This window comes from Squalius cephalus (genome assembly GCF_949319135.1).
Source record: "Squalius cephalus genome assembly, chromosome: 24".
In the NCBI taxonomy this organism is placed as follows: domain Eukaryota; kingdom Metazoa; phylum Chordata; class Actinopteri; order Cypriniformes; family Leuciscidae; genus Squalius; species Squalius cephalus.
This window is the reverse complement of record NC_137145.1, coordinates 12,145,149-12,168,826: the sequence shown is the minus strand read 5'-3', so window position 1 is coordinate 12,168,826 and position 23,678 is coordinate 12,145,149. Positions and strand designations below refer to the sequence as shown.

At 36.0% G+C, this 23,678-nt stretch overlaps 1 protein-coding gene across 1 annotated transcript in view; it reads right to left on the bottom strand.

The window, feature by feature from the left end:
- Positions 1-23,548: 23,548 nt before the first annotated feature.
- The window catches only part of LOC307153099 (pannexin-3-like), a 7,395-nt gene continuing 7,265 nt past the window's right edge, over positions 23,549-23,678 (bottom strand). The window contains exon 6 of the mRNA XM_079862277.1: positions 23,549-23,678. This exon is cut by the window's right edge and continues 301 nt beyond it. The gene's annotated coding sequence lies outside the window, so the exon portion shown is untranslated.

Below are 23,678 nucleotides of genomic sequence, written 5' to 3'. Positions count from 1 at the left end.
TTATTAGGGTCCAAGCACTGAAAGTGCGTAGGCACCTCTTGAAATCGTTGACCTTCTTCTTCTTCTTCTTCTTCTTCTTCTTCCTCTTCATGGATGTCTATGGCAGCCCATAGAACCGCTTGCGGGAAATTTGTGACAGTCTGAACAGTCACCATAGCAAATTTGGAGTCTCTAACTCAGTCCCTCTAGCGCCACCAACTGTCCAAAGTTTCACTCATGTTTATGCTAATAACTTTAGAACCGTAAAGGCTAGAAACAAAAGTCTTTCCACCATTTTGAATTCTTAGAAAAAACTACTTTTTCGAACTCGTCCTAGAAGGTTGCTCCGATTTTCACGAAAATTGAACCAGATCATCTCCAGACCATGCCGACAAAAAGTTATGGAATTCATGTCGATTCGTCAAACCGTTCTCGAATACTGCGCCAACTAATTTTACGTAACGCTTGCGAAAACAGACGCAAGGCTGTATCTCCGCAAAGCTTTATCTTATTCAGACCAAACTTGGTATGTGTTATCACAAGCATGACTTGAGGCTACATGCTGCGTTTCGGCACAGCGCCACCTACTGGTCCGGAGATACGAAAAATGGCTAGTTTTGCTAATAACTTCTGAACAGTTTGTCCAAAAATCCTAAAAGTGGTCTCGTTAGATTCAGGACGTCATGCCGAGTCGACTAATATCCAATTTTTCAATATCGACCATTTTAGGCGTCGGCCATTTTTAATTTTGTACCAATGTACAGCATGTATTTTATGAACGCATGATCGTATCATTACGAAACTTGGTATGGGTCATCAGTACGATGCCCTGAAGGAGCCTAAGAAGTTTTGAACCAGCGCCACCCAGTGGTTAAATTAAATTTTCAAATGCTTATAACTCTGGGTGTGGTTGACTGATTTTCACGGGAGTCATCTCATTAGGTTCCTGAATCCTTGCCGAGACCAAACATGCTAGGTTTCGCCTTACGGTTTGTGTAGCGTTGTGATTTAGTGCTTAAAAAACATTTGCCAATATCTTCGAAACTGTAAGACCGATCAAGACGAAACCACCATCACAAGTTTGGAAACATAGGTCGTTGACTAAATATTAAAGCCTAAATGTCAAAATATTAATAGTAAGTGGGATAAAAATGCAAAGTCAGCTGTGGGTCATTTTTTATGTGTTTATACATATAAATGTCTATAACTCCAAAACGAAATGAGATATTTTCAACAAATTTGACACACAACTGTATGGGCTCACTATGAGGACACATAATAAAAATGGTAGGATTGTGCCACTTGTTGGCGCTATAATAGAACAAAACATGAAATTGCGATTGACTTCAATACAGTATTGTGATGTAAAATGACATACTTAAATGCATTGGTGTAACATTACGAAACTCAGTATTTGCCATAGTCAGCCAAACTTCCTGTCCACGATCTTTATTTTCTTTTAAAACCTACTTTTTCACCAAAATCGAATCGTATCATCTCCAGACCGTGCCGAGTAAAAGTTATGGATTTTGTGTTGATAGACGAAACCGTTTTCGTAAACCGCAGCAGTAAATTTGAGGCATGATGCCAAAATAACTATTCAGGCTTTATATCTGCAATGCCTTGTAGTGTGAGTAGAATAAAAAACTACTTGAGTAAGAGTAAAAAAGCAGCTTATTTAAAAGTACTCATGAGTAGCGGGTACTGAGCTGCGGATTCTACCCCTTATAATAAACACTGTACACTGCAATGCAAAAATGTATAAAAGTATACATGTACAGTAATTCACATTATCTTTTGTTGTTTGTCAGAAAGAATGAAGAATATCTATCATCCAACTGTTTTAATTTTGACCGCCAACCTTTTAAAATACATCAAAACAACACGGAAATACTATTGATACTACAGAGATGAAAAGATGAAAGAGATATTCTCAGTACACTCATCACCATTTAAATCAATGTAAGTAAAATAGATTTAGAATCAGTTGTAAGGCCACTGAGCCTGAGCATGCTATTGTTGCACATAAAATATCAATGTTCAAAACTGTACAAAGAATACAAAAACCTTTAGAAACTCAGAGTTCAGCATCACACACTTTTTCTTTCTTTTATTTTGTGGATTAGGGCAGTTAGAGGTATATACAAATGATTTATTTTGTTAGTTATTTTGGCTCTGTTAAAACCCCAATTGTATATAAATCTGTTATTTTCATTAAATCACTGTTTTTCCGCTTTCCAAAAGAACCTAACCATTTTGTTTTCAAAAGGTTTTTTTATGTTACGTCCATTGACATGGGGCATAACGCAAGAGATGGCCAGTTTATCTCCAAAACTGTGCCAGTTTGGGCATTTTGTGATAAAGAAATGAGAAACTAATATTATCATAGAGTTATCTCACCTAATGCACATAACATGATCTACACTGTAATTCCATTCCATTGAATGTGCTACAATTTAAACGTAAATGTACCTTTTACACAGCACTTGCTCAAATTGTTATGTTGATAATATAATTTGTAAGGAAGAAATTGAATTCAATAGGGAAGTATTTCTGGGGAAACTTTTTCTAAAGAAAAAAAAAAACACACACACACACACACACAGAAACGCCCATCAAAAGTCAAAGAGCTGCCGATTTCGACTGCTGCAGGACACGCGCAAGGTAGAGATCGCATGTCTCTCTATATACTGAAGTAAATGGGAGTGGGAATAGAAAAGTGCATTCTGGTTCCATAATTCCAAGGTCAATGTTTTTTTTTTTGATGGGATTTTGGTTAAATGGCTGAAATAAGGTCCTTGGTTAACACAAGCTCAAGACACTTTCACGTTTTATCCTACAACATAAAATACATCAGTATTTCCCTACTGAACTACCGAACCATTCTATTCGAACCATTCACGTAACAGCTTAAAAAAAAAAAATCACAAGTGGGGTACACTTGTGATTTTTTTAAGCTGTTACGTGAATGGTTCGAATGAAATGGTTCAGTAGTTCTTGGCACTGACGCCCATCAAGCACAGTAGGGAATGCCATGATATTGCAGCCCAAACCATCACTGATCCACCCCCGTGACTCATTCACATCGTCCACAGCCCAAGATTTGCACTGTTGGCACCACTGAAACCGGTATTTGGCATTGTAACAAGTGACCAAAGTTTTGGCTATAGCAGCCCAACCATGAATATTGAGAGTTGAATTGTGCATTCAGTTCTGATGTTAGTTGGGCAGCTGTGGTTTTAGGGTTAGTACATGGACATCCATTTCAGACAGCTCTCACTTGCATCAACAGTTATTCCTGTTGGATGTGGTTCGTCTTTTGTGGAGGTATGCCGATATTACCCTGGATACCATAGCTCTCGATACACCACAAAGACTTGCTGTCCTTGGTCACAGATGAGCCAGTAAGACGCGCACCAACAATTTGTCCTCTTTTGAACTATGATTTTTTTTTTACCATTATGTTGTGTGGAATGCAATATTTTATGTACAAGCTGTGCTATTGCTCAGCTAATTCAACCTTCAGACTCTGTTCTTACTGATGAAATGTAAAATCAGTGAAGATTGGCCACCAAGCCATCCATATGTAGGCGTGAAATCTCCAACAGTATATTAGCCAGTGTTTCAGTTTCATTGTCCAAGCCCTGTATATGTATGCATGACTCATCTAGTACTCAGAAACCCTGAAGTAGCCTCAAAGGCTAATTTTTTCAATGTTGAGTTAAAGAAAAGAAAACATTTCGACAATGTCTCTATGATCTATACAGTGTGCCTTACATTAATGAGACGATTAATTGTCTCCATTCAGAACAGTCCTTCAATACTCAAAAAAAATAACCAACCATGTTTTTACATTTCTTCATGTGTGCTGATCTAAGAAGAAAGGGTAGACCTAATGTAGAATGACAGAAATAGTTTCAGGGTCTTGACAACAGCACATTTGTCTCTTGAATTCAGACCACTGACTTTGAGTTTAATGGAGAAGGGGGAATAGTGTTCACAAATACACAAATTTGAGGGACACAAACACTGTCTGTTAAATCTCTTTTCATTTTGTGACAGCATATCACTCTCACTTCTTTTAGAAGGAGATATTGGGTCACCAATGAGTGAAACTTGAGATTTCCTCAAAATGTATGATTTTGTTTGCCCAGAGAAACTGCTCAGAGTACCAGAGTATGATCTTAAAATAAAGCGTATTATAATATATTTATAGACTACTGCCATATAGGAAGAGCTAATCAAAAATGTTAGATAACTTATCACCATTATCCATACAATCACAAGAGCAGAAGTCTTATGTTCTCAAGTAAAGGTCACCAACTAAAGGTTTAACGTTTTGCTGCAAAACATGTTTTACAAAGGAACAGATTCAGGATCCTAACTGGGTTTTGAACTTCAGGTGGACCTTCTGCTGTCTCAAGATATTAGATCAAAAGATAAGACCCATCCGATGTCTCTGTGATGTGAAGGTCAGGGCTGAAGTCTACAATTTCCAGCATAATTTTCCAGAAAAACAAGACTTATTGACCTGGAATAACAAAATGTTTGGGCAGACCTATTGTTGTTCTGTTTACGAGACTTTCATAATGCAATATTCACTTCAATAACTTTCAGCACAATAGTTTTAGGATGCAAAATCAATCAAATAGGCTAATAGTTTAATTACACCGTTTATAATTACAAAAAAATCCAACTTCAGCAAGAAAATAGTCTTAATGATTTGTAATGAACATTGAGCCTAACGAAATCAAACCATTGTGCCTCCCAAACCTTTTCAAATACATTACATCATTTGGGAATTTAAAGACAAATTGAAAATTACTTTTTAAACTTGTTACAGGTATTTGAAGTTTCTGTGGAAGGAGCAGCTAAGCCTGCTGACAGGGAGACAGATGAGGCTTTCGAATCGAGCTGTAATGACATTTTCTGCTTGCTTAGTTTGCTCCCTATTGGCAAGAGTTCATCATGCCCACCCGTTGGGGAAGCTGTCATCCAATTTAGAAGAACATCCCGAGTAGAACAATTATTTTATAAGAACATGCGGAAAAGATTATCAAGTTTAACAAATCAAGCTGTGGATATGTAATCGTTCCCAAACAATATTATAGACGAGAACATTTGGCTATGTGGCGAAGTGTCAGACAGGTACACAATTTGTCGTCTAGATAAATGGAAACTTGTAACTTCAGGCTGTGAATTTATATCTGTCTGCACAGTCAGACCTTTTTTGAGAAGTTTTTATTCAAACCTCTTCGTTTTTACTTGTCAGAATTGCACATTTATTTTTAAAGGGTTCAATTGCCTCACAGCCTTTTTTGCAAAAACGTGTGTTTTATAACAAGAATGTGTTGAGAATTATGAACCTGTGCAAAGCAAGGAAACATGCCTAGAACAAAAATGCCTGGAATCAAAGCTTGTTATTTTCCAAGGTAAAAATGAGTTGAGATCTAAACTAAAGAATTATGAATCCCGCAGGGATCATAAAACATAAACAACTGATTTATATGCATTATTTAGTCTGCACAAGATTTGCAATCCTTTAACCTGAATTAACATGCCTGACTTCAAGAGTTTGTTTTTGCATTAAAAAGTCAGCGTACATCAACTCTGCAAGTTAACATTAAAAAAATAGGTCACCATTTCATTAACACTGGTACATGATTGACAGACTGATTAGCATTTGCGTTCAAGGACGTATAACAAATGACAGCAGAAAAACATGTCACAATAATAACAGTAACACTGATAATGACATTATTTTCATTATTATTAAAGGCACAAACATGGAAACATGAAGCTGCGGTGTCAGTGAAAGGTGAAACAATTGTCTGTGAAACAATCAACTTCTATTTTCCAGGACCAACAAAACACATAAACGCTATTTTTGGCAGATATCATCTACTGTCATTCTCTTGAGAAATCTCACCTCATTTTCTGGACATGTGAAACAGGAAAAGAACAACAGAAAATTTAATTCAGATGGCTATAGGTTGGTTCACACTAACAGAGAGGTTTTATTGGTAGAACTGATGCTTGTCCTCTAGAGAAAAGGAGCTGGGGAAAAAAAAAACAGGAGCTGAAAACAAGAAAATTATTACAAGCTTATGTCTGAGCTGAACAAGATGCTCTTTTTTGCCCTTTAGGGTGAGCTTAACAAAAATAGGACTAATATATTCATGATTAATTGCCTTTTAAATATCAGAATTTATTTATAGTGAAAAATATTTTATTTGCATGCCATCCTCATATTGGATGATTCTATAAATAGCAACTGTATGGTTAATAATATTATATGGTAACAAACCATACATTTGTTATATAATACATGTTTCTTGAGCACCAAATCAGCATATTAAATAACTTCTGAAATCATTTGACACAGACTGAAGCTTTCCGATCACAGGAATAAATTACATTTTAAAATAGAAATTTTAAATTGAGGTAGGCTAATATTACCATGTGTTTTGACCTATTGCCTGTCTTTGGATTATGTTTTTGGATTGCCCTTCATTAAAACTGCATTTGGATCCTCAACCCTTGTGTCTCGGAGCAGTTCAATATTACTGTTTTACTGTATTTTTGAGAAAATAAATGCAGCCTTGGTGAGCATAAGAGACTTCTTTCAAAAACTTCTTTTTTTTTTTAAATCTGCCGACCCGAAACTTTTATGTATTATTATTTAGGAGGGTTGTGGTATCATAATAAAAACAAAAGGCTGAGAAAGCTTTTATCAATGCTCCATCACAAATGTTGTTAACTTGCAAACACTGTGGTAAACCACTATTTATCCAACTAATCAAAAACAATGGTTCTGTTTCCAATCTCATATATCGACAAAAAATACATAACTTGGTTAAAGAAAATGGCCCAATACTGTTGCGGTTCCAGTCTGTTGCTGTGTAAAATATCCTGACGCCCAGCATAACTTGTGTTCAACATTGTTTTTTTTACAGCTACTGGGTGATTGAGGAAATTCCATTAAATGAAGTGGGGCGGGTGGAGGAAAAAGCAGCAAGATACATTGAGAGGCATTGGAAATTGTATAACCATTCCAAGTTGGAAAACAAAATTGCATTATTGGATGCTTTTCTCAGTTTCTGCACAGCTGGCTGATTGGGATTCAGTTTTTTGTGGCACACTTCCTCTTATATGCATAATTCACAAATAAATTTGCTCAGTTGTGCAGCCCTTCAGTTTGGGGCACTATCTGCTCGTACTCTCTCCAGATGAGCTTGGTGACATGCCACACATGCTCATTGACACCTGAGCACACCCAAAGTCTCTCCAAATCAGCGCTACCTCGTATGAATCATGAACGCGCTGAGCCATTCTCCAATTTTGGAGAGGAGAACAAAGTAGGAGACTGGAGCAGTGTGACAAACTCAATTTCTCTGAAGTTTCCTCTGGTTGAAGTATCTGAAATTTTGAGCTAGCAAAAAAAAAAAAAACTAAAACGTGATACGCTTTGATCCACCCTCAATGGCTAGGTTCAATGGCACACCATCACAGAGACATGTGACGTTGCGCTTTCAGGTTGGACAGATATAATCAACAGTGTCTAACCTACTAATTAAGTGCACAATAGGCAAAACTCAGAATGTGGTGTGATTACACTGAATGTCACTTTGGGTAAAGACGACTCGAATAATCATTTGTTCCAGGCTACAAAAAGCAGCAATGAGCACACAAGCACACACAAGAGACCCCCCATAAAAGCCAGCATTGCTAATAGATTTTTCAACGTGTGTTATGTTGAAAACTCCTGCTGTGATATCTCTAATGTACCATACTTGCTCTGCAGTTACAGTGCCTTTTTGCCACAGGGGAACATTGTACGCTTAGGTAAGTCAAAAGCAAAGAAAAAGTTGCACATGTCTACAAATGCCCTACACCCTTACACAAGTAACATATTTTGTCAGTTGCTTATATTTCTGCAATGCCACGCTAGGTAGCCCCGCCCACACTGAAGACTCACTGGACCAAAATCCTGTTGCTCATGTTTATTATTACTTAATCATCAAATACGGACAACGGAGATATTGATGATATGAAGCTGAGAATCACTGGATTATATATGATAAAAATATCAGGTTCGCATAAATAAACAAGTTTGCATTGGCATAACTAGTCTGTCCACAGGGAAAGCGAAGAGCAACATAATCTCGACCAATCAGATGCTTGTCACGTCTTATCTGGGTTTGAGTTTTCTGTTCAGTTTTCTGTGTTAGTTCATGTTTCCTTTGTCTTAGTTGCCATGGTTTTTGATTTGCCCTCATGTGTTACACCTGTGTCTTGTTCATTCTTGTTTAGTCCCTACTAGTGTTTCCCTGTGTATTCATAGCCCTTTGTTTGTTACTTTCTTTGTCAGATCTCGTCTCATAATAGTGGTTGTTCTGTGTTTTTGTTAGTGATGGGAGAAATTAAGCTTTTCAAAGCTTCTAATAAATTTAACCAACTGCTTCGCAGAATGATTCACTGTTTCAAAGCCTTCAAAACACCACACTGCTGGTCAAAGAAAAGTGTAAATTCAACAAAAACTCATTGCAAATGTTTTATTGAAAGTAAAAGCTATCAAATGCAATTAACTAATCATCTAATAAGATTAAATATCAAGTGTCTGTGTAATATGATTTTCCATTTTCAGGGCTTGTTGTGTTTGTTTGGCTGTGATGCAACCGGCCTTCGAATGTGCCCTTCGAAGGATGCAGCCTCTGAATTGGGACACAGCAAAGGTGTGGTTATGGAGTACATCAGATGAGTTTTCACCTGCATTTGGAACTCACAATAATGCTGATGCTTAGAAAATGTAAAAACAAGGGCTTTCCAACTGGCCTTGTTTTATGTTTATTCTACTTCATTAAGAAACTGGACCCTTTCACACAACAGAGAATTTAAATGCTAAGTGAATTTGCAAACTTAGTTTAATGGATGTTCGGCAGATATTAGCATTCCTGTCAAAGAAACAGCAAGGAATGTGTTAGTCCCATAGATGAGATATTGATTTAAATTAATGCCAGTACTTTTGGGAACGAACCATAAAACAACCCATTACAGAAGGTAATTGCTCATTAAAAATGTTAGATTTCTATCCTGTGGCCAGCACAAAAGTATCTGTAATACATTCAAGACTCAGATTTATGAACAGCTCAGCAAGCCAAAAGTCTTCCAGGGTGCTAGCGTAAATTAAAGAGGCATTTGAATTATAACAAGACATCCTGCTTCTGACGTACTGTTTTATGAATGTTAGAGTCAGTGGGAGCCAACTGTTTTCCTTTCTCTTAAGTCCATCTTAAAGTTTAAGTGGGATTTTCTGTGCCATAACCAACACCAAATTGGACTACTAAATTGAGCCAATGTTGAGTCGTTACAGACTGGGATGTGCAAAAAAACAGCGTAATGTTTTCAATCTATAGTTCAATCCATATAGAATAGTTCACCCCAAAATAAAATCTATTACTCTCCAATATGTTGTTCCAAACTTGAATGATTTTCTTATTTCTGCAAAAATCAAAAGGAGATCATTTAAACAAGTAATAAAAACTCAGTGAGTGTTTTAGCGCAATTTTCTGACGTCATGGGATCACAACACTAAGAGATAGTAAATGTTTTTATGTTTTTTTTTTTGTTTTTTTTTTGTGTGCGTTCCCGAGATTAGACCTTCCTTAACATAATGCCGAAAACCCGAAGTCTCTAGGTGGTCTGGTTGAGGAGGAGATGCAAGATTGGTGCGCACAGACAGAACAGAAATCATGAGTTAACAATCGCAATTTTGTCCGTAGGAAAATTGCGCTAAAAATATCTGGTTGAGCTGAAGTCAATACATTTGCAGAATATCTTGACTCACTTAATTGCTTAATAAAGCACCCAAAAGTATCAGCAAAAAGTGCATGCAGCTCGCTTCTGGGTGGTTGCTAGGCAGTTCTATGGTAATCTAGGGGTTGCTAGGGTGTTTCTAAAGGCCTGTTCACACCGGGACGAATTTCGCGCGCGATATTTGCCGACGTTTAACGCCTCGTGACTAAACAAAGGACGCCAATGTGAGTGTGCACACCAACGCCACCTTGTGTACCGGGGTATTTCTGTTTTACATTAAGCGCCATCTAATGTCAGGGAATGAATTTGCATGTTCACTCGGCTCATCGTCAGCGAAAATCGCTTGGGTGTGAACACAAAAAACGCGTTGAAAAACGCGGGTGAATAACGCGCGCCGATATTCGTCCCGGTGTGTACGGCCCTTAAGTGTTTGATGTTCAGACGGGCTGCTAGGGTGTTACTATGGATAGATCAATATAATAATACTTCAAAGTTTTGCATTCTGCTTGGATTGATCAGGTATAACCAGTTATTTTACAGATTAAAGCAACATTAAAAGGCACAGACTTGAAAATGGCAACTACAAGAGAGAGACTACAGGTGGTAGATCAGACAGTCTCAGCTCATCATTAGCCCAAACTGAAAGTTTCACAGCATGCAAAAAGGCACTCCTGAGCAGAAATCACTTCCTAAAACAAAACAAGAAAAGAAAATGATTAACAGTCCTGCAGTTAGAAAAAAATCAGACACAAATAAAATAAGCCCACAACATCAAGAAGCATGCCAACTGTCAAAAAGCAACAACAGGGGAATACAAGCATTTCACAGACTAATCTGTGATTCTGCACAGCATTTTACAGTTCGTCCACAACCCCACAAAACACTCCAAGGCCGAAAAACTGATTCGGCCAAATCGATTAATCGCGATTAATCACATCTAACATAAAAGTTTGTGTTTATATAATATATGTATGTGTGTGTGTCTGTAGCCTATATGAAGAGTTCAGATGCAAAAGCCGCTAAACCCCACCTCGGTCAAAAATGAGATTGTATCAAAAATCAATCAAAATGTATCAAAAATCTCTTACAAATCCGCTAAATCTTGGCGTCATCCCATTATGAAATACCGATTTGTTTGCAGAAACCGCTAGACGCCACTTCCCTTTGCCTGCAAAATCCTATAAGTCAACAGAAACCAATCAGAAGACGCGAATCGAATCCTATGATTTCAAGATGAATGACAGTGTGCATATGAGCAGGCTTTCAATTGCCGAGCTGCAAGTTATTATCATGTTTTGTCCATCGTTACAGTGTCAATGATAGGATTTCGCGAGTAGCAACTTAAGTAAACACAACAGTGTTCTTTGTGCTGTAAAACTCTTGACAGAAACAGATGCAGCAGTCACTTCATCACAGCTCCCCCTACTGTGTGGATCAGTTTCTTCATTGTTACATTTTGAATTCTGCAAATGTTTCCAGTTTCATCTTTATTGGTTTTGTAACCAATGTCTGTTTACCATTGTCTTGTTGTCCAAAGGTGGACTTAGATGTTTTTGCAAAAAAAAAAAAAAAAGCACACATGGAAACTTACACAAAAGACTGTTAAATTTGTTAAAACAGTGAATTGTCTAAAGTGACATTTTTGAAAATAAGGCATTTCAATAACTGACTAATAACCTTTTCATTGCAATTAAAGTGAAATTACTGAACCTAAACATAGGAGCCTGAAAAAAAAAAGCTAATTTAAAAGAAAATAATGTCAGATGGACTTAGAGCTATTGAAGGGGGTGGATTGGAATCCACTGCTGCTTCAATGTATATGTAATGAGTGATTATAATCAAGGTATTAATCAATATTTTTCCTTCTAAATATCAAATGAGTTGAATGACTTCTCTGGAGATTTTACTTTTGTTATAGAAGTTACCAGTGTGATTACTGAAATGTTCTTTTCATGTATTCTTTAATGTCTGTATTTGATATCTGAATGCAGTAACAGTGCTTGCTTATTTAGCCCGGGGACTTGTTTTGTGTTTGACAAAGGTCTTCAACGTGTTAAAACATATAGGGGTCACTGAAGCCAATAGTTTAAACTTTAAGGGACCATTTCTTTGTTAAAGCCTTTCCAGTTAGATTAAAGTGTTGCTCTCCTTGAGAGAAAGAACGTATTTTGATGTTTTGAGACGACTCTCCTGTTTATAGAGCCTGGCCAAATGCAACCTAGGAAAAGCTGTGTGTTGGTGTGTGTGTGTAAGTCTTCTTGGTTACAGGTTAAGGAACCACTGGCATTATTGGAGATTGACTGAGTTGTTGTTCTGGACATAATGGATCTCGGCAACCCAAATCTGCGCCCTGGAAGGTCACGACGTGCCTAACTTCAGGGTCTGAGTGTCAGCCGTATAATCGATGGAGATAGACAGTCTATCTAAAGCTCTATCTCCAGATAGACCTCAGTCTATCTGCATATGTGTGGAAAATTAATATGTTTATCTATTTCTTAGCCAATCAGAAACTGCAACCTGAAGCAAGGATGTAGCTTAGACCTTGGTGTAGGGTATAACTGCTGTGATCTTTGTAACTGTAAGCGGGGCGGCCTACGAACTCTTGTGTCCTGAGTCTTGAAGCTGACTTCTGCTGATGACACTACAAACTATATTAAGTAAATCTTTTCTTTAATATTATAATTCTGACTCCGGGTCTTCATTCATCATATCTGGTTCTGGGTCTTTGACTGTAAAAACCCTTACAAATAATATATATATGTATACAGTGCTATGCATAAGTTTAGACACCCATGCTAAAGTTGACTAAAAAGAGGAATAAAAAAATAATCTTTTGGAAATTGAACTTAATGCCTTAATTAAAAATATTAGGAAAAATCCAACCTTTAAGGACACCAATTTTCTTTGTGAATAAATAATGTATCGTAAATAAATAAATGTTCTTCCTTAAAATACAGGGTGCATAAGTCTGGACACCCCTATGTTAAATTCCCATAGAGGCAGGCAGATTTTGACTACATGGATCCAGGATACTATGCATCCTGATAAAGTTCCCTTGGCCTTTGGAATTGAAATAGCCCCACATCATCACATAGCCTTCACCACACATAGAGATTGGCATGGTTTTATTTCAGTTAGCCTAATAGCTTTTTTTGCATTGAGAGATGATCTTATGGAAAGTACTCCATGCCAATCTGTGTGGTGAAGGCTATGTGATGATGTGGGGCTCTTTTAATTCCAAATAAATTAAATATTTTAATTTATTTATTAAAACTAAAACTAATTAAAACAAATTTTTTTAATTAAGGCATTAAGTTCAATTTCCAAAAGATGATTTTTTATTCCTCTTTTTAGTCAACTTTAGCATGGGTGTCTAAACTTATGCATAGCACTGTATATATTCCTATTCAATCATCACAAGACAATTTGGACAGCACACAGCACAGCACAGAACATGTACATAATAGCGCAAGGTAAAACTGTTATTGATGACCATACATTCTGTCCTCTTGCTCGTTAAAACACTTAATTAAAGATTACGCTGCATGGCTGGCTCTTGCTGTTATTACTTATTGTCGTTTCACATAGCAGAACAAAATCAGTGCATATTTATATTGATTATGGAATATTTTCTTGAGAGGTCTGGGCACAAAAAAAATTGACTGAGAAACAAATTGAATCAGCCTATTCTGTTCTGCCCTACTGAGCACAGTCTGGTGTTTTTGTTAACTACAGAGAAGCTCCTAGCTGCTGTACATTTCACACAATTAACACTCAGTCATAAGTTTTCCCCAACCATTTTTGCCGTATGTACCCCCCCATTTCATCAATAAGGCTCAAGTAGCCTTTCATCAACACTAAATCAGAAATGTGCTCCTGTTAACTCACATTAACACTATAACTGTCATTAATCACATTAAAGCTAAAGACACAGAAAAATAAGACTTACAAAGAAGCTTCCAATCAGACTCAAGAAAATTGAGGAATTTAGAATCTGTAATATACTGTAACTGCATTAAGTTTAACATTTATTTGAATGGCTGAGATGATGGGGGAAACAATCCATGGTTGTGGAGAAGTGCAAATTAGATATCTAAGTGTTATCCTGACTTCTGAACCCAACACTTTCACATCTTTTATTGTTTTGTTTTCTTGAAAATGTGTTAAACTGAATGTGTAAATTAAAAAAAATTATTGAAATCTTTTGACAGCCCTAAGTCGTAATTTCTGTTTTAGTTTACCAAAGCAAACTAAAAACCCTGTTTGGGAATCATGGTCATATTAGGCCCTAATATCTCACAGTTTCATTTGAAACTGACACAATATTTTTTTTTAAAAACTGCCTTGTGACTGACAGCATTTATGAATAAATTTAAATTTCCATCCAATAGCTACACTGTTCTACCTGACATGGCCTTGCCATCTCACCTACTTACTTTCCCTGTTTTCCTAGTATGGATCTCATCTAGAATGTCTGCACACTGTTACCAAGGAGACTGCACACCCACATCCTATTGTATTTTGGGGAGCAATTAATGTATCAAAGACTTGTTATTCTGTTTTTTTCTGTCTCGTCTTTTTTATTTTCTACATGATTTGATGTTTTTACTGTGAGGGCGAAAGGTCTCAAATAAATAAGACTCAAAGCTTGTATCTACAAATTAATAAACCATGCAAGTTTTTCCACTATTTCGACTATTTATACTAAAACACGATGTTCTGTCTTAGCAAATACACTATAATTTGAGCAACTGCTCTGTCTGGTGGCTATTTCTGGTACTACAAGTGAAGATTATCTCATTAAGCTATTTAAAGAGTGACCTAATGTGAACATGTGTTGTTTTAGTGTTCACAGCACTATAGTTTGAGGTGGATGCGTTTTATCTATCTTTATTCTTTTATCAGCATTAAGACACACACACACACACACACACATAAAACTCTACAGGCACTAGAAGTATATTGCCAAGCCTTATCTAACACGAGTGTGACACGTTTGACCCGCTTGACTGCATTTGGCCAGTCTGGGATTACCGCTTGGAGCAAAACTCAAATTTATATTTATGAATGTGTGTAGATAGTCAGTAAACAGTTTAAGGCCATAATAATGGAATCCTTTAAATGCATTCACTTCTTGATACTGAATTTTCAATGACATTATCCAAAACCATTTCTGACTTTTGAGAGAAAAGTCATTTATTTATAAATGCCACTTTAGGGAAATATTATTATCAAAGGACATCAAAGCATGACATGCAGGTGCTTTTCTGCAGTTGCTGTGGTCGACTGGCCAATACTTTTAAGCGTAACTGCTTCAAGGGCTTACTGGTATTGCGGATTCAGTCCTTAAATAGTTTTCTAGAAAGAAAGAAAGAAAGAAAGAAAGAAAGGCATTCCAAAAATTCAGCAAGGACACATTAAATTGATAAAAATAAATACATTTGTAATGTTTCAAAATATTTCTATTTCAGATAATTGATGGTCTTTTGAACTTTCTGTTCAAAAGCAGCACAGCTTTTTTTAACATTGACAATAATAAGAAATGTTTCTTGAGCACCAAATCAGCATAATTCAAATGATTTCTGACAGATCATGTGACACTGAAGACTGCAGTAATGATGCTGAAAAGTCAGCTTTTCATCACAGGAATAAATTATCTTAAAATATATTAAAATAGAAAACAATTATTTTAAATTGTAATATTTTTTTTCACAATATTACTATTTAACTGTATTTATTGGCCATTTAAATGCATGAGACTTATCAAGAATTTCTTCTTTTGTGTTCCACAAAAAAAAAATACTATAATTATTTAATAACTAGGCTACTATTATAACTATTTACAATTTAAGTATGAATAAGCAATGCTTGTTATTTTTCTACAAAAGAAAAAAAAAACACATTTCTGTGTTAATTAGGGGTGTAACAATATATCGTGTCACAATATATCGCAATAGAAAAATGCAACATGTATCGTGGATAGTGACAATATTGTATATATTGTTTATTGAAAAAATGTAAGTTTACAGAGTTTTGGTGTAAGTACTACAATAAACTGCTATATATACAGTAATGTTGAATATAATGTATAATAATGCAATGGGGGAATATTTGTGGGTCCTGATAATGCCAAATGTCTTATGTTACCAGTAAAAAGTGACCGACATTATTTTAAATATATCTAGTCAGTGACAGAGTGCAAGCATATTCATCTAAAATAATTCTGTATTTTCAGCTTCAGAATCATGAATATTTTTATTCTGGTGTCACCATTGTCCTGTGAATTGGATTATCAGCACCAAGTCCAAGCCTATTCATTTACACCCACAATGTACCAAATTTAGCATTTTAAATCAACAGTAATTTTTTTGTTAATCTTTTATCAAATGTCTTAGAGAATCGCAATAATATCGTATCATGAGTTCAGTATCGCGATGTGTATCGAATCCTGACATGAGGGTATCATTACATCCCTAGTGTTAATAAAAAAATAAAAATGTTTTGACAGTATTTTAATCCCGGAAACATGATGTAGACTAAATATGAATTCTGTGAAATCTCAGAACCTTCCAGAGTTAGTGCTTTTGGTGATGACAGCTGTTCGCCACTTGTTGTTTTTTTACCCAGCTGTACAGCACAAGGTTTTGCAGACGTGTTTTGTAAATCACAAGTGTATGCCTCTGAGCCCAGAGCAGCTGCTTTCTTCCAGGTGTCTGCTGGATATATGACCACATAAATATTCAGCTTATATATATATATATATATATATATTTACATTCACGCTCATTAGCACACACTTGCAGAATCTCTATGAGAACTATTGTGACTGCTGAGAGTCGGGCACATGGCCAATCTCTCAACATGCACACTGCATCACAGCAACATCCTGCAGCCTTTGCAAAGTCGTCAGTTTCATTTCTGTTCTGCATTTGCAGCGAAATAGTGATGGAGGGCAAACAAGGACAACTTAGAAACATTACAGCATTAAAAAAATGTGGTTCACTTCATTGAAAACTGTGTGGTTTGAAAAATTATAAGAGGAAATGTAACTGTTCTGCTTATTGTCTGCAGTTGAATGTCAAAAATGATAATTCTACACCTTCATGGTTCAATGAAAGTGAATTGTATTCTTATTAAACTTCTGTAAACTTAACATCCAAATGCACAGTTTGTTCCTGAGAAAATAAGAGTAATGCTATAGTGTTTTGTTTTCAGATCATTGGCCAGAAATATACTGTATATACTTTCCATCTCTGAGATAACACCTCAAAACCTGCTACACTGTATAAGAAAATGACATGATCATTAAGTTATGACAAAATGTGTTTTCTTTTTTTACATTGCTTTAACTCATCAAAATAAGTTAAGCAATTTTCAAAAAGAAATATTTAAGTTATACAAGATTCAAGTCTATTTTTTAAAGTCAGTTTAATGTAATTTAAGTTTAAATGACTTAAACAACACTCAAACAAAAGTTTATTGTACTTAATTTAAATTAAATTAAATAAAAATACAGTGTAGAGAATATCAGTGATTTTATTGGGTCAATGACAAAAAGTATTTTGCAAAAATGTTCTCTATGTTTATGTTTTTATTTAATTAAATGGTTCATTAAAAACAATTTTTTACATTTATTAATCTTGGTTAATGATTATGAAAATTATGATAGTTCATAATATATATTAGCAAATGCTAACATTTAATGGTAAAATTATATAGAAAATAAAAATAAACAAAAACATTTTAGCTTAATATTCAACTGTAAAATGTGTTTTTGATATTTTATGGTGCATAAATTAAAAACATTACAAATAATAAATAGTGAAGAATATTTTATTATAAAAGTATTACTGTTTAAACAAATATAATCACTATTTAATAAGAAATATCACATTTTTTTCACTTTATGTCCCATAAAAAATCTAATTTTGATTCATGAACTGAAAACATGGACATATAGATTTTTTATAGTTTTTTTATTATTATTATCATCAATTAAATGAGCATCACACGTCACATGGACATATGGTATACTGATACCACATCATATTGTGTAGTAGACTGCACAGGGTCTGCCAGGACCCCGATTATGCATTTTCAGCAGTTCTCAATGATTCCCAGTTATGACTTTGGACCCAACCTTGCTCCTTCCTCTAGCTCTCACGTGAGTCATGTGAACAGGTGTTCCTCTTCCCTGCCTATTATCAGCCTCCACACAGATGTGAGGCCGTTGGGAATAAACAGGGAATATCTTCACCTCGTACACAGCTCTAAGCAGCCTGTCATTCACCTTCCCTTCTGCTTTGTTGAATGACTGCAAGGTCAGCTTCTCCCACCATACAGGTTGACATTACACCGCTCAGATAACACACATTCTCTGCGCTGTCACAGCTCAAAGGCTGGAATACACCGTTAACTTCTGGGTCTGTGTTTGAATTAAACTGCTATTTTCTTTCACTTTTCTTTTAGAAAAGACACTTTTAAGCTTTGATGAGGGCATCTGAACTGAGATGCTTGAAAAGATACTTGCTATGGGCATATTTATAGGGAGAGTGTGTGTGTGTGTGTGTGTGTGTGTGTGTGTGTGTGTGTGTGTGTGTGTGTGTGTGTGTGTGTGTGTGTGTGTGTGTGTGTGTGCGCACGATCTCCTTAGGAACGTTTTGGGTGAATAGACTTTCAATGGAGGGACATTTGTGTTTTGAAGATGAACAAAAATCGTATGAGTTCGGAACAACATAAGAGGGAGTAATTGATGAGAGAATTTTCATTTTTAGGTGAACTATCCCTTTCAAGCAGCAGTTGTTAAAAACAAGGTCTGAGTTATCGATCTTGTCATCAGTTCATGCAGAGACCCAATAATGTGCGACGTGCTACGGTCTAGTTACTTTTCACCTTCCATTTCAGCTGTGGCGAGCAGCTTTTAACAACAGTAATCAAGGTTTCCCAGGCAGCAGCAGAGCATGACAAAGGTCCTTGCTTATTGTTTTTTCTCTCAGCCTCTTTTCCTCCACAGCTCTCCTCTCTCAACAAGATTAGAGATCCATTACCGAATCATGTTGGGCCTAAGCAAACAGTCTGGCTTCCAGCTCATCCCACATGGCATGCACAGCATCCATCATCACACCAGTTCACTTCCCTTGATACAGGCACAAAAAGCCCACATCAGTCTTAATTGGACATTAGCTAGAAATCACTAGCAACGCTCGACCTTTGGTTCAGAACGACAACAACAGATACAGGAAACAAACGAGCTGACGAGAGGAATAATTGGCTGTCGTTTTCCATCCCACCGTCTGTTTTCACCAAGCTCTCTGGAGAGGAGAAAAAAAAAAAAAAAAATCACTGAAACTAATGTCAGTAGACCACAAATGCAAGGAGTAAGAAAGATGGGAATTTGAAAGCCATAACGTGTTGGGCCTTAATTGGATAATGGGAACGAATCACTCAAGAAAGGTTTCAGATAAATGACTGCAAGTCTTACGAATTTCTGTGTAATTAGAGGTGTGATGTCACTCGTCTTCTGTTTGACAAAAAAAAGAGTGAAGGTGACATACTCAGTACTATTCTATTTTCACAGTGTTCCTCATCATTTATCACACATTAAGCAGGCTAAGCGTTACATTTCTACACCACTAGCATCACCAAACCAAATAGGAAAAATTAAGGCTGTATCCGAAATTGCACCATATACCCTCATTCTCACTTGACATTATCGAGTGCACTCAATCCATCCCATAATGCACCTCAAAAACAAGTGTATAACTGATATAACTGTATAACTGAGCGTACACTCAAACACTATAGCCGCTAGAATAGCCTGTGAAGCATCAAAAGATGGCGCCCGCAGCACTCCTGGTGCATTCAGTGTCCAGATTCACTCACACCTTATTTGTGACCCTGGATCACAAAACCAGTCGCAAGTCGCACAGGTATATTTGTGGCAATAGCCAACAATACATTGGTCAAAATAATCGATTTTTCTTTTAAGCCAAAAATCATTAAGATATTAAGTAAAGATCATGTTCCATGAAGATATTTTGTAAATTTCCAATCGTAAATATATAAACAGTGAACGCAGCACAATCGCAAACATAAATGGAAAACTTTAAAGGTGATTTTCTCAATGTTTCGATTTTTTTGCACCCTCAGATTCCAGACTTTAGTTGTATAGTTGCGTAGTTGTATCTTGGCCAAATACTGTCCTATCCTATTCCTAACAAACCATACATCAATGGAAAGCTTACTTATTCAGCTTTCAGATGATGTATGTATACATCTCAATTAAAAAAAAAAAAAAATGAGACTGGTTTTGTGGTCCAGGGTCACATTTGTGGAGTAGGTGAACATGATTTCAGCAAGTAGGCCTATGTTCCTGGATCAACATTTTTGATGATCCTGGAACAACATCCCAATCAACCAATCAGATTTAAGGGACAAGTTAACAGTTTATGTCAAGTTTAGGCTTTAAACCAGGGTTGGGTGCTTCTACCTTAGTGTTAACAACAAAATATGTTGATCCAGGAACATACTTGGTGAAAACACGTTATTATATATTATTATACACCAAGTATGTTCCTGGATCAACATTTTGTTGATAACACTGATGTAGGGTGTAGCCTACGTTCAATTATAATATGTTTTACGTTTTTATGTTTTTAGTATAGGCTACATAAATTAGGATTTTGCTTTTCTTTCAAGCAGTTTTGCTAAACACCTTCTACCAGTGGATGAACAACAAACGCTTAGTAGGCTGCCTACCAACCCAAACTCACGCATTGACGCATAGGCCGAGTCTTTCTTACTACTGTGACAAAAGTGTGCATACAATATCCGTGTCCACATCCGTGATATTATGAATAAAATAACGTAATAATTAACATTTTTAATAAACTAAATAAAGTTTGTACAGTTTAATTAATGTACAGTATACTATATTCTCTAATTTTCCTTTTTTCGTTTTAAGTCGTTAAAAACAGATGAACTTTCTAACAAGGGTCTTCAGCACGCACTCTTTATATGCGCCTTACCTTGAAGCCGAAGCCCATAACGACTCCACGACTTTGCACCTGCAGACTTTCACTAGCCTTTCGATAACACAACCAAAGACAGTAAAAGAACACAACTTGTGCAAACATGCCATTTTAGAGCAGACGAATAATAACACGACTTGAAACTTCTGACGCGAGTAGCGCCCTCTATGGGTCAAAACTAGTGATCAAAACTGCGATAGGACAAAATATACAACAAAAAATTTACACATTTAATAATAAAGCAGTGTACATAACCATTCATCAATCAAAACTATTCATGAAAAATATTACAAATCTTCTTTTCCAAGTAGGCCTATACTGTTCTCCAAACAGGCGTGCTAGTCCTTCTCATGAAGAAATAAATGGAATTTGGCTTGGACCCTGGCAATCTTTTCTAGTGTACAGTATGTGGAATTTTCCCAAAATAATAAAAAAAAGAAAAGAAAAAAGAAAAAGAAAAAAAAAATTACAAATATATTGATGGAATAAAACATACACAAATCCAAATTATTCATATTGAATGTAATGGAACGTTCTTTTACGTTCTTTAGTCATTATATAACATATGTGGCTTTAAAGAGTTTATGAACAATGTTTAAAAAGTATAGTTTTTAGATAATGATGACATGCATATTCAATGATAGTTAAAGCAATAAATGTTTCCATGTCTAAGCAATCACTCTCCATATAAGCTAGTTCTGCCTTGAAACCGGTAATCTTCATTTGATATATAACTAAATTCTGCCCTCATGTGGACATAGTCGAAATGGTTTTTACTGTTACTGGGTGACATTGCCGAGTGAGTTTTCTCCTAAAATCCCTTTTAGAGTAAGCCTAAACAGGCCTACATAATATCAGCATCAATTATCAAGGTCTGATGAATCAAGGTCTTTTATGCTTTCCAGTCTTATCTGTACCGAGTGGGCTACAGCATAATGGCTTTCTCCAGTTAGTGTTTTTGTATTTTTGCCCTTTCAGGCTTCTCTTCTCTAGAGCTGATTTACTATTTGCAGTTTCATCCTCACCTCTGAGAAGACCATTATGAAATCCTCTGGGCAAATCTCTGCTTCAGTACTCCATCAAACTAATCGAGTTTCTCCTGGCTTTTAGCAGGCTCATTAACTCAACCCTGATCACAGGGAAAACCGGCTTGTGTCACAAAACATGCTATTGATGGTGTGTTACTTGAGTGACCCCTCCTCTCCGTCGGTACCACAGTAAATAACAAGTCCTCAAATTGTTGTACGAGTATATGACGCTGCAAAAATAGCATATCATGGAAGTCGTCGGTACACATGATTGTGCGGAGCTCTTGTTTATGCTACTGAGTGTGAGGAAAATATGAGCAGCTGTGACCCCCTTTCATGGTTGAGTTGAAATTGTTTATTAGATTTAAATGACCAGCATCTAATTTTCACTTAAGATCCAGACTGTTTTGCCTATTGCCCTCCTCGGGTTCTGTCTGTGGCCATACTGTGAGAATAAAGTGTCTTTGAGATCAAACATTGGTGCTGAGCAAATGGATCTCACGCAGAGAGGGCAGCAGATGGACTGGGCATGGGAACAAGGTAGCATCTCTCCAAACAGACTTTCAATGAGCCACAGAAAACAGGAAGAGGCCGTTGATAGTAAATGATATGAGGGACACTGGGCCTTTTCTCCACTGAATAAGTAGGGCTATTTTTGTGAAGTCATGAATGTCTATATAAGCATGATAACTTACCACAACCTGACATTTTTTAACAATACCGTCATCCTGAGAACAAAGTTCAGCATTTTGGTTCAAATCTGCCTTTGTTTTATACTCCTGTCTGAATGTGTATCAGTTTTAATGTTTACTCTGGAGCTGCAGCAAAAATATCACACTGGAATTTTAGTTTGGAAGAAAGAGTTCACTAAAATGAGCTTTGTGACAACTTACCCGTGTGACAACTTGCCCCATTCATCTTTACTATAAAATACTGGTTAATGGTGATTTGCTATAAATATTGTTCTAAAAGAAAAAAGAAAAATGCTGTCGTCCTATATCTCCAAAATCTTGACTGGAATGTCTCGCAAACTTATTATGTAGATGGATGTACTGTAGTTTTATTTTAGTGCTCCCAATATGTCAGGCCATCATTTCCAGTGCTTGGATGTGTGAAACTTTAAGTAGATACTGTAAAGCTTCAAGTAGGGGGAATGTAACATCTTTAAAACATAAGATACGGAGCTATGGTCCACTGATAGCTCTCATGGGAACAGAAACTTCTGAAAGTCTGGCAATTATGGGACACGTTAATTCTCAGGAGGAGGTGATATTTCTCTCTAAGGTACAGGATAAGCTGTACTATTCTGCAGGTATATAAACACTTAAAATATGTTCACTTTATAGTTCTTAATGACTTATTTAATTTTATGAAAGTTAATTATTCTAGAATATATATGCTACCATTTAAAAGTCTGGTGGTCGGTAAAAATGTTTATATTACTGTTTTTGTAAAACAGCTATATTGTGAAATATTATTACAATATAAAAGAACTGTTATCTATTTTAATATTTTTTTCAAATGTGATTTATTTTTGTAATGGGAATGCTGCATTTTCAGCAGTCATATTATTATCAGTGCAATTTTTTTAGTGTAAACCATGATACATTTTTTCCCTGCTGAATAAAAATCAAACTTTTGAATGTTGGTCTATACATGTGCATGTGTATAATGTAGAAATTAACAAAGAAAACACAAATATAAACTATTTTTATTTCGCCTACTTACAAAAGAAAACAAAAAGTCAAGTAAAGAATCCAGTTTTCAAAGAAGTATAGAAAGCACTCACATCAGATAATCAGATATGAAAAGAATAAATAAAGAT